Source organism: Pseudorca crassidens, chromosome 15 (genome assembly GCF_039906515.1).
Source record: "Pseudorca crassidens isolate mPseCra1 chromosome 15, mPseCra1.hap1, whole genome shotgun sequence".
NCBI classification, from domain to species: domain Eukaryota; kingdom Metazoa; phylum Chordata; class Mammalia; order Artiodactyla; family Delphinidae; genus Pseudorca; species Pseudorca crassidens.
Genome location: NC_090310.1, coordinates 799,119 through 810,105, shown reverse-complemented (window position 1 = coordinate 810,105; position 10,987 = coordinate 799,119). Strand labels below are relative to the sequence as shown.

The 10,987-nt window shown below is 60.9% G+C and overlaps 1 long non-coding RNA gene across 1 annotated transcript; it reads left to right on the top strand.

The window, feature by feature from the left end:
* Window positions 1-7,205: 7,205 nt before the first annotated feature.
* On the top strand, window positions 7,206-10,405 carry LOC137206320 (uncharacterized). The gene is made up of 3 exons (XR_010934614.1): window positions 7,206-8,593; window positions 8,765-8,960; window positions 9,747-10,405. It is a non-coding gene; the product is annotated as an uncharacterized lncRNA (long non-coding RNA).
* Window positions 10,406-10,987: the final 582 nt, after the last annotated feature.

Sequence of the window (10,987 nt, the reverse complement as noted above, 5' to 3'; positions counted from 1 at the left end):
ATCTCATGGAAATAATAAAGCAAGAAGACAGTGGAGCAATGTCTTTACAGGACCTAAAACGCCATCAATCTAGAATTCTATACCTGGCAAAAATTCTTTCAAAACTGGAGGTGAAATAAAGATGTTTTTCAGACAAACAAAAGCTGCAAGAACTCACCCCCAGCAGACCTGTACTACCAGGAGTGTTAAAGGAAGTCCTTCCAGCAGAAGGAAAATAACAACAGACCAACGTGAGTCCACACGAGGGATGAAAAGCACTGGATACAGTAACTACACCCCTTCCGATATCTCACATCCTGACGCTGTAAGCTCCGAAGACAAGAGAAACCTTTCTGATGCTCAGTTTCTACGTCTGTAGAATGACCATAATTATACCTGCTGCCAAAGATGGCCGATACCCACACAGTGGAATATAATTCAGCCACAGAAGGAGTGAAGCTCTGACACCTGCTACAACGTGGGCAAACCTCGAGGGCGTGATGCCGAGTGACATAAGCCCGACACAAAAGGACACATAGTATATGATTCCATTTGTGAGAAATGTCCAGGAGAGGCAAATCCGTAGAGAATTGGTGGTTGGCGGACACTGGGGGAGGGGGGCTAGGGAGCGACTGTTAATGGATTTGGGGTCTCCTTCGGGGACAATAAAAAGGTTTGGGTATTAGATACAGGTGGTGTTTGTACAACATTGTAAACTTACTAAATACCACTGAATTGTTCACTTTAAAATGGTCAGTGACTAATTTTATGTTGTGTGAACTTTCCCTCTGTTTTAAAAAATGGGTGGGAGGATTAAACCAAATGAGGTGACATTTGTAAAGACCAGCGCCAGCCCAGGCAGCAGCTGGGGACACCGCCTACAGTGGCTGTTCACACTACCATCCCCCAAATTACTTTCTTCCAGGTACCCCATGTCTCTGTTCATGTTCCCACAATAATCCCATCAGTGGGTATTATTTTCTCCCCCATTTCCCAGATGAGAAACGAAGCTCAGAGAGGGCGAGTGGCTTGCCCAGGGTCACACAGTGAGGCTGGGACCCAAGCCAGGGTTTCCGATTCTGGTTCAGCTCTTTCTGTGTGCCGTCCACGAGGTAACGCATCTGCACTTTAAGGGCTTTCAGTGTGTGAACAAATCCTCACGACCACAGTAGGACTCAGGCAAGACCAGCGAGTGTGGCCTGTCGCCGCCGAGGGCTGGGGCAACACTGGGGCAGGCGATTCAGCAGGGAGGCTGCTCTGGAAGGTGTGGGCCTGACTGAGGGAGGAAGCACGCTGGAGCCCTGCTGGGCTGGGCCAGCGCTGGTGAGAGCTGGAGGGAGGGCCGTGGCCTCCAGAGCAGGATGGGCCCCCCTCCTGGGCCCAGAGCAGGCATAGAAGGTTGGGGCCTGGGCCTGAGTCCGGAGCTCACCTGGCCCCCTGCACTGGTCTCTCGGCCTCCCCTTGGGTCCCCCACCCATCCTCCTTACAGAGGGTCTTTTAAAAATGCCAACCAGACAGCATCATTCAATGCCCCCTTAATCCTCCTCAAGGGCCCCCACGACTCCCAGAGCAAGACCCCAGACCTAGCCCCACCTCCCGACATCACCCACCTCCCAACATCACCCACCTCCTGACATCACCCACCTCCCCGCCCACTACCTGCAGCTCCAGGGCCTTCTGCCTTCCCCCTGCCTCAGGGACCTTGCATTTGCTGTTCCAGCCACCGGGAATGCTTTTCCCTCTTCTCCCCCCCCCACTTGCCTCTGCCCCCTCCTTCAGGCCCCGGCTCGAGTATGCGGGGAGCGCCCCAGCCCCGGCCTGGTTCCACCTCCCCCATAAAGACCCTTACAGCACCTTCCCCTCCCTCCAGGTGCCCTGAGAAGTCGGTGAGGATGCAAGAGTCAGGTCCCGTCTGGTCACTGCTGTGCCCACCACAGCCCAGCGCAGAGCCTGGTGTGCGGAGGGCAACCAGGGGTCAGGCATAGAGGATGTGAGTGGCCAGCACTGGGGCAGCAGGTGGCCGTTCACTCCCAGCAGCAGACATCAGGCGAGGACTCTGCCTTCCCCTCTGGGGGCCCAGCGCTCCCACTGACATTCCTCTGCTGCCAGGAGCTTCCTCCACGGAGGACCAAACCTGCCGGTGGGCGGCGGGATCCGGGGACAGGGAGCAGATGGGCTGTCCTGCCTGGGCTGTGCCCAACTCCGGGGGTGCTGCTGATCCAGTGGGGAGACCTGACTCCACTGCAGGCTGCTTGGTCCCTCTGGTCTCAGCTTCTCTGTCTGTACAATGGGCACATTTATGGACCTTGCGGGGCTGTGCAGATTCAGAGACCTGTGGTTGGGCACCTGCTTTGTAAATTATAAAGGACTGTGCGTGCGGGTGGTACCAGTGATGGGCCAGAGCCCCTACCCCCCGGCCCACCGCCACTGGGGACTGGACCCCCTTGCTGGGCCAGTGCACTGAGCCCTCCCTGCACCCCGGCTGCCAGGCTCCCTGGGGGTGGGGGGTGGGGGGGAGGAGGCCAGGGGTTGGGAGGTCCAGGGTGTGCACGGGGCGACCTGCCCCAGCAGGGCTGGCGGGTGGCTGCAGGGCGCGCAGCTGTTTGCTGGGCCTCGTCATGAACCAAACACGGTGACTGTGTAACGATTGAACCACACTAATGAATATTGGGCCAGATATTTTCCAGGCCTCTTCCGACTGATTACTTGGAGAGCTGAGTAAGTCTCCCAATTACCCAGGCAATTAGGCGACTAATTAAACACTTACCCTCCGCGTCATAGACAGGAGCAAGCGGGTGGGAGCCAGAGCGGCTCCGGTGCGTGAGGAACGCCCGCTGGCGGGGTCTCCGCCACACACGTGCCCCAGGACCTCGGCCATCCGTGGGCAGGCCGGCTGGGGGTCAGAAGAGCAGGGGACTGGTCCAGACACGCCAAAGGGTCTGTCCAGATCTCCTCGGGGGCAGAGCAGGCCTCTCAGCCCCTGTCGCTTGCCCCCTGCTCCAGGAAGCCCTCTGGCCTTCCCTGGCCCAAAGGACGTCTGCTCACTGACCGTGAGTCCTTGTCCGGCCCCCTGGCCCTGCCCTTGGCCCTGGGGTGCCTCTCCTCTCCCCCAGCCCACCCTTTGCTACTCTGCAGAGGCTGTTTTGATCTGCTCAGAGGAGCAAAGCTAACAGGCCTCCCAGCCTCTGACCTCCGCACCCGGCTCCCAGCGAGAGTGATTTTTCTGGGAAATCTATCCAACCACGTCAGCTATGGTGGTTTTAAAACATGCCCTCAAGTTAAAACATGCCCCCATTGTTTTCCTGTTGCTCAAGGCGGGGGTTCTCTACCCACTGCCCTTGAACCTGGGCTGGCTCCTGAGAGCTTCGAGCCGTGAGGGATGGCCGCAGGGGGGCTTGCACCTCCCAAGCCCGGGTTGGATGAGGCAGGCAGCTCCTGCCCTGCTTCTAGAATGCTCTGCCTGAGGCTGCACATACACACGTGTACAGACACATGCACACATGCATGTGCGCACACTCACACATCTACGCACGCACACGCGTATCCACCTCCAGACAGGCCTGGTCCCATGCTCCGTGGGACCCTTGGTCCAGCTTGTTCACAGGCCCGTCTCTCCTGCTGGGAGGCACTTGGCAGACGTGGCCGGCGTGCACAGGTGTGGCTGTCATGTGCAGTCAGCCGCATTTAAGTCCAGGAGGCTATCCTGGATCATCTGGTGGGCCAAATCTCATCAGTTAAAGGCTTTAGCGCAGAACCGAGGTTTCCTGAGGAAGAAGAAATTTCACCCCTGGACGGCAGCTTCAGCCTGTGCCCGAGAGTTCCAGCTGCCCCCCCAGAGGCCTGCCCTACAGGCTGCCGACTTGTCTGCCGGCACCCACCTCATCGGCCGACCTTGCAACATCCATCCATCCATCTATCTATCTACCATCCATCTATCCATCCATCCATCTATCTATCTACCATCCATCTATCCATCCATCCATCTATCTATCTACCTACCCATGTACCTACCTATGTTATATACAGGTTAACCTACACTTTCTCTGGTGGACTCTGACTCATACAAGTGCCTTCTGTTCTCTCTTCATTTAACAGCTGTTTATTGAGCACCTACTGAATGCCAGGATCCATGCTAAGGACTAGAGCCTACGGTCTGTGGGGAGGAGCAGGGAGTTGTAGAGACAGACGTTTGCTAAATAACGATATTTATATATGAGGCAGAACTGCAGACTGACCCTGCGCTCTGAGGGAGGAGCCTGGGGGCCTAGAGAAAAGGTGAGGAAAGGGATGGGTCAGGGCAGAGAGATCAGGGAGGGCTTCCCTGAGGTGGTGACCTTGGGCTGGGCCCCAAAGAAGAGTGGGTGTGAACTAAGAGAAGAGACAGAGGTAGACACATGTGCAAAGTCCCTGTGGCAGGAGGGAGGGTGGGGTGGAGGGCCTGGAGGAGGGCAGGGCCCCCAGGGCAGAGAGGGGATGCTGGTACATCAGCGTCAGGGGCAAAGGTCAGGGTCAGGCCTTACCCTCTGGGCCTTAAGTGGCCGCCGATGACTCAGGTGACTGGGAGCGCTTTCCAAGGATGGCCGCGACAGTATCTCCCATCCTACACGCTCTTCTAGAAGTTTCCTCTCCCCTAGCAAGAGAAGGGGTCTGCTTTCCCTACCCTGGAAGGTGGGCCAGGCTTAGCACCTCGCTCCCAGGAAACAGTGCATGGCAGAAGGGCAGCTCTGTGGTGTCCAGATTGAGTGGAGAAAGGGTTGCAGCTTCCAACCGCCCCTCTCCAGCCCCAGCCCTGGCTCCCAGCCTCCGTGCTGTGGGGAGGCCCAGGCCACGGGGGAGGCTGTCAGTCTCGCTGACCATGAGATGGGAGCTGGCAAGTGTGTCTAGCTGGCGAGACCCCAGGTAGAGAAGAGAGCCGCCGATCGGGCGACGGCGCAGATTTGTAAGCAAAGCAACGTGGTTTTGAGCCACTAGGTTCTGGTGTGGCTTGTCGCAGAGTGTTCTCGGCGCAGGGGCCGTGAGCCTCTCCATGAGCCCTCCCACTCCAGAAAAGGAAGGAAGTGGCATCCAGGTAAGTTACAGACTTGCCCGAAAGCACAGCCTGCAGGGGCTGTGTCTGGACTCGAGCCCAGGCCTGCCCGTCCAGCCTCACAGCTGCACCTGTCCCACTGCCTGAGGACGGCACCTAGGGAACATCAAGGGGGTGAGGGTGTGATTTCATCCGTCGGGACAGGCAGAGGGAGGGTTCGGGAGCAGGGGGCGGCCCCCTAAGTGCCGGGCAGGCCCTCGGGCCCTGGACTGGGGGCAGCACCTACCGCAGGCCAGCTGGGGAGCCTCTCTGGGCCCGCGCTCCAGCCTCACATCCTCAGGGCGTTGTCCCTACCTGAATCCCAGCGTCATCTGGAAAAGCCAGGCAGTGGGGGCGCAGCCTGGGGCTCTGGGTGGGGATGCACGTTCCCCATCCCCCAGCCTCCTCTCCCTGGTTTACAATCCAGAGGCTGAAAGGCCCGGGAGGCTGGGCTGAGCCCCAGGCCCAGCCAGAGGTGCTGGCCATCCCCGGGAGAGCTCGGACTCCACAACCCCAGGATGCCGCGGGGCGAACGGGGGAGGAGAGAGAAGAGGCAGGACTGGGACCAACAGCCGGAAGCCTGACAGCTTGAACAAAGCCCCACAAGCGGGGTGACTGGAAGCAACAGAAACATATTCTCTCCTGCACGTCCCCGAGGCTGAACGAGGCTTGGGTGGTGGCGAGGCCTCCTGGGGAGCCACGGGACAGAGGGCTGGTCGAGCAGGGACTCACTGCAGCCACTGCCTCCAGGAAGAATGCCGGGCTTTCCTCCATGCCACCCTGATCCCTCAACCCCCTTCGCGTCTCCACTCTGCCCAAGGGAGGGAGAGAGGGAGGAAGACGCACGCTGGTGCGAAAGGAGCGCGTGGGTGAGTGAAGGGGTGGCTGAGGCCGGCAGGCCAGCAGGCGGGGCTCCTCCGAGAGCTGGAGCTCCGACAAATCCAGGTGACCCGGGAGTCACTTCTCTACGTTGAGCTCAGTTTCCTCATCTCTACAATGGGCGACATCGTCCCCACCTCAAGGGGTCCGTGCAAGTCGGGGACATGATCCCCAAGGGCCTTAGCAGGGCTTGGTGCCCATGTGGCCCCTGCTGAGGACGGGGGTCCTGCCATCCCGGGAGCCGAGGTCCAAGGCGGAAGGGAGGCGAGTGAGCCTGGCGCCGGGCCATCCGCTGCGGTGGGCACGGCTCCTGGGACAGCTATCCGGGACGAGGGCTGAGGCTCTACCTTCATTTCTGGGTTGTCGTCTTCCTGCCCCTCTGGGACCCGGTAGCGAGCATCTGGGGGCCCTGGTCAGGGCTGTTCACTGGCCGGGCAGCCAGGATGCCCTGGGACGCGCCCCCCCCCCCGATCCATGGGCACCCATGGCCCGGGGACCCATCCAGCCCAGCGCTGGGGGCCAGCAGGGGACGCCAGGCCAGACAAAGGCTCTGTGTCAGCCCAGCAGTGGCCAGGAGTTTAAGAAAACAGGGGCCTTCCGTCCACGGGCGAGCGCGTCCGGCGGGGCAAGCCCGGAGCTAATTAAATCCCGCAGCCGGGGCCACAGAGGCCGATTGTACGGCGAGAGGATGTTAATGTGCATTTTAAATATTTATTGTAACTGAGGTAGGTTATGAAAACAGACATTCCTCCTTTCAACACTCCGTGCGTCAGATTTAGGGCTTGTCTGGCGCTGAGTGATTTCGCAGCAGCCGGCGAGGCCGGGAGCCCATCCATCACACCCCACGAGAGGCCGGCGGATGCTGAAAGATTAGCGGGCTGACGGATGGGCTGCGGCCGAGGGCGCGGGGCAGCGGCACATCTGTCTGGGCTGGTGGCCGCCCGGGTGCCCCGGTGACAGCAGCAAGGCTCTGCCACCACCTTCCTGGGTCCCCCACACCCAGGAGGGGGACCAGGCACCCTGCTCCCCTCTGGCCTCAGTTTTCTCACCCAGAACATGGGAGCAGAGGAACCACCGGACACGTCTGTTGGAAGCAAAAGAAGACGGGCTTGTTCGGGGGTCCATCACGGCCGGCCTCACGCTGCCAACGTGACATCTCTGCAGGCAGAGCCATGGACAATGGGCTCTTTGACTGGTGCCGCCAGGGCATCCGGGGCGGGGCCTCCCTGGAGCCCAATCAGGCCTCAGCGAGTGGCTGGCCCTTCCTCCCTCTGGGTGGAGGTCCCAGCTCACCCAGAGAGAGGAGTGCGGAGGACCCTGGGCCCAGGCAGGCTGTGGGCTGTGAGGCAGGCATCTGGGGACTCCCGGGGTAGGAAGAGTGGGGACCGGGCAGCAGCAGCTGTGCCGGAGGCCTTGGAGAGTCCGTCCTGCCATCCTCAGGGCATCAATGCCCCCACCTGTGTTCACTGGGGTGGCGGCTGCCCGATGGGAGGGGCGGCTGGATTCTGGGGTGTTGGGGGCATTGGGATGAGGCGACGCCCTGGCTGAGCAGGCGATGAGTCTGCTGCAGAGTGAGCCGCCCAGCCGGGTCCTCCAGGTTCAGGTCATCCCACTAGAGAGGGTCTCTGGGGACAGGGACACGGTTCCCTGCCCCCACCGTGGCACTGTGCTCAGCTGAGCAGACCCCGAGGGGACATTTCTGAGGTCCATCGCGTCCACTCTGAGAGCCCTCCTGCCTCATGCAGAGCTGGCGTCCCCTCTCAGGCCTCTAGCTTTCACGCGCCCACTGACGGGCGGATCACTATCTTCCAGGCCATCCCTCGCTTGCCCAGGTCCACAACAGCTCCCGGGGGCAGCAGGCGGGACCTCATTGCCATCTGAGCAGGACACCAAAGTCGACAAGGTAAGTGGCCATTTTCTTGCACCTACAGGTTTTACCCCAATTCTGTTCTCAGACTGCCCCCATCTTCCTTCCTTGTGCCAAGTAACCCCTCTCCTCCTTTACCCTCCAGGGCCAGGGTCCCGAGTCCCCTCACCACGTGCCTGCCTCTCCCTCCCTCCCTGTCCGCACTGTGGGACGGCTCCAGGCTGCCTCTGGGCTTGTGGGGTGGGCCCAGCACCTCTTGGGGGTCCCGCTAACAAGCCCCTTCTCCCCACTGACATCCCTGCTGACGACCTTCCTCTGGGTGTTGCCTCTAGAAACCAGGCAGCCTCGGCTGGCAGCCCATAGGGGCAGGACGCCGGCACAGGGTCCCAGCACCGCTGTCCGCCTCGAGCTGGGGCGGGCACGGGCGCCGGTCTCCCAGACAGACACGCACGTGCCCGTCTTGCCAATTAGGGCCCGAGGCGCCATGAGATGGGCTTGTTAGCACAGCACAGGGGGGCCAGCACACGGTACGCCGGGTCGATGCGGGATGCGCCGCCCGCCTGCATGGACGGCCCCCCACCTCGAGGATCGATGGTCCCCCCACCATGGGGCTGAGGCGACAGCGGAGGCCCCCTGAGGCTCGCGCCCAGCGGTAGGCAGCCTCCCAGCCCGCAGGTCGGCCCTGGCAGACAAGACTGGACCACGTCCCCGATTTACAGACACAGAGACCGAGGCTCGGAGACTCTCCTTGGCTGCCCAGCCCCCCTCAGTGAGGCCAGGGTGCACATCTGGGCTCAGCCGGGGTAAGAGCCTTGCCTACAGTGACGACGGGGTGCGGGCACGCTGCTGGCAGGAGTGGGTGGGGGAGGCCTCGGGTGCCCAGGACGCTGGAAGGCAGGACCCCAACCCCCTGGGCACCTTTGACGAGTCTGCCGGCCCCTCTGGGCCTCTCAGCCGCCCCTTGCTGTCCACAGCCTGGATCTGGGTGCCCAGGGCCCCCGTCCATCCTGGAGGCTTCGGAGCAGACATCCAGCTTGATGCAGAAGGGGTGGGAGGGAAGGGCAACGCCCTCCACCGCCTTTTACAGAGGGAAGAACTGAGGGCCGGACGGGGCCTTTAGCTGCCCAGTGTCACCGGCCAGTGAGCAGAGATGCTGAGACCAGAACCCAGGTGTGGGTGGAACCCAGGGAGGGTGGGGGCTGGATGAGGGGCAGGGAGGCCTCAGGGAGCCCACCTGGCAGCGGTCCAGCCTGGACCCCGCTCTGGCCCAGGTGGGAGAGGACGGCGGGGCAGGTGTGGGCTGGAGGGGCCCGGGCCAGCCTCCCAGGGGAGGAGCCATGCCCCCGCTGTGGGGGGCCCAACACAGACCCCAGCCCAGCCTCTGCATCCAGTGTCACTCCTGCAGACCCAGCAGGTGGCCATGGTGGCAGGCTGGGGCGCCCGGACCCGCCCCCTCGCCCGGCTCCTCCAAGGGACAACAGACAGACACACACGGGACGGGAGGGCCAACCACACCTCCCCCCGTCGTTCCCACAGCCTCCTGAGCTCTGGGTTTCTGTCTTTGCTCCAAAACCAATCAATTTCTCACCACCACTGCCTAACTGGCTTTCCTGATGTGGCGTCAGCGTTAAAAATAAGCTGGTGTCCCCAGCAGGCCAGCCCCCGAGTCCTGGCCTGGTGTGCGGCTCCAGCCCCACGGTCCGGCCTCCCTGGCTCCGCGTGGCCCCGAGGGCCCCGGCGTGGCCGTGGGCAGCCCATCCCCTCCCCATTCCCGGGCAGAGGAACAGGGCAGCTAGAGCCCAGGACCAGCGCCCAAAGGGGCGCCGGGCCCACCCTCTGCCCAGAAGCCACACGGGACACGCCAGGCTCCCCGTAGGTGGCGGCGCCGTCTGATTTTCTTATTGTGGAAAATGCTCAGAACATAGCATTTATCCTCTTAACCATTTTCATGTCCAGTCCAGGGGCATCGGGTACATACACAGTGTGGTCACGCTGGACAGCTGCCACCATCGTCCGTCTCCAGAACTTTCCATTTTCCCAAACTGAGACTGTCTCCGTTCCGCACGGATGCCCCTGCCCCTCCCCCAGCCCCTCGCCCCACCCCCTACTTTCTGCCTCTGTGACCCCAGCTCCTCCAGGGACCCCATAGGAGTGGACTCCCAGTATCTGTCCTTCTGTGTCTGGCTTCTTTCACTGAGCATCACGTCCTCAAGGTCCATCCACATTGTAGCAGGTGTCAGAGTTTCCTCCCTTTCGAAGGCTGCGTGATATTCCATCGTGTGGATGGACCACGCTGTGTTCATCCGTCATCCATCGATGGACACTTGGGTGGCTTCCACCCTTTGGGCTGCTGTGAACGTGGGGGTACACGTATCTCTTTGTGTCCTGCTTCCGATGCTTTTGGGTGCAGACCCAGAAGTGGGATTGCTGGATCATACGGCAGTTCTGTTTTTCATTTTGGGGGGAAGCTCTGTACTGTTTTCCACCATGGTGGTACCAATTTGCACTCCCACCAACAGGGTGCAAGCATTCCAATTTCTCCACATCCTTGCCAGTGTTTGCTATTTTCTGTAGAAATATATATAATATTATTATATTAAAAAATATATACTTCATCCTAATAGGTGTGACGCGGCCCCATTTGATTTTTGAAATAAAATATTTCTTAGAAAAAAGGTTTTGGTGCTCCTGCTTTATTGAGGGTCTGCTTCACGGGCTCCCAGCCCATTTCTTCCCCTGGATATGACTTTGCAGCCCTCCTGGCATCAGTGGGGCCACCCGATCACGTCCAGCTTGGGGCCTTCCTGGGAGCTGCCCCCGCCCCCCAGCTGAGCGACACCAGGCGCTCACAGGGCCACGCGCTGTGGTGGGAGGGGCCTGAGGACCGCCAGGACCGGAGCCCCCGTCGACCCAGACAGAACTGCCACACGATCGAGAACTCACCCTTGGGGCTGCCCTGGTGGCGCAGTGGTTGAGAATCCGCCTGCCAGTACAGGGGACACAGGTTGGAGCCCTGGTTTGGGAAGATCCCACATGCTGCAGAGCAGCTAAGCCCGTGAGCCACAACTACTGAGCCTGCGCTCTAGAGCCTGCGAGCCACAACTACCGAGCCCGCGCGCCTAGAGCCCGTGCTCCGCAACAAGAGAAGCCACCGCAGTGAGAAGCCTGCGCACCACAATGAAGAGTAGCCCCCGCTT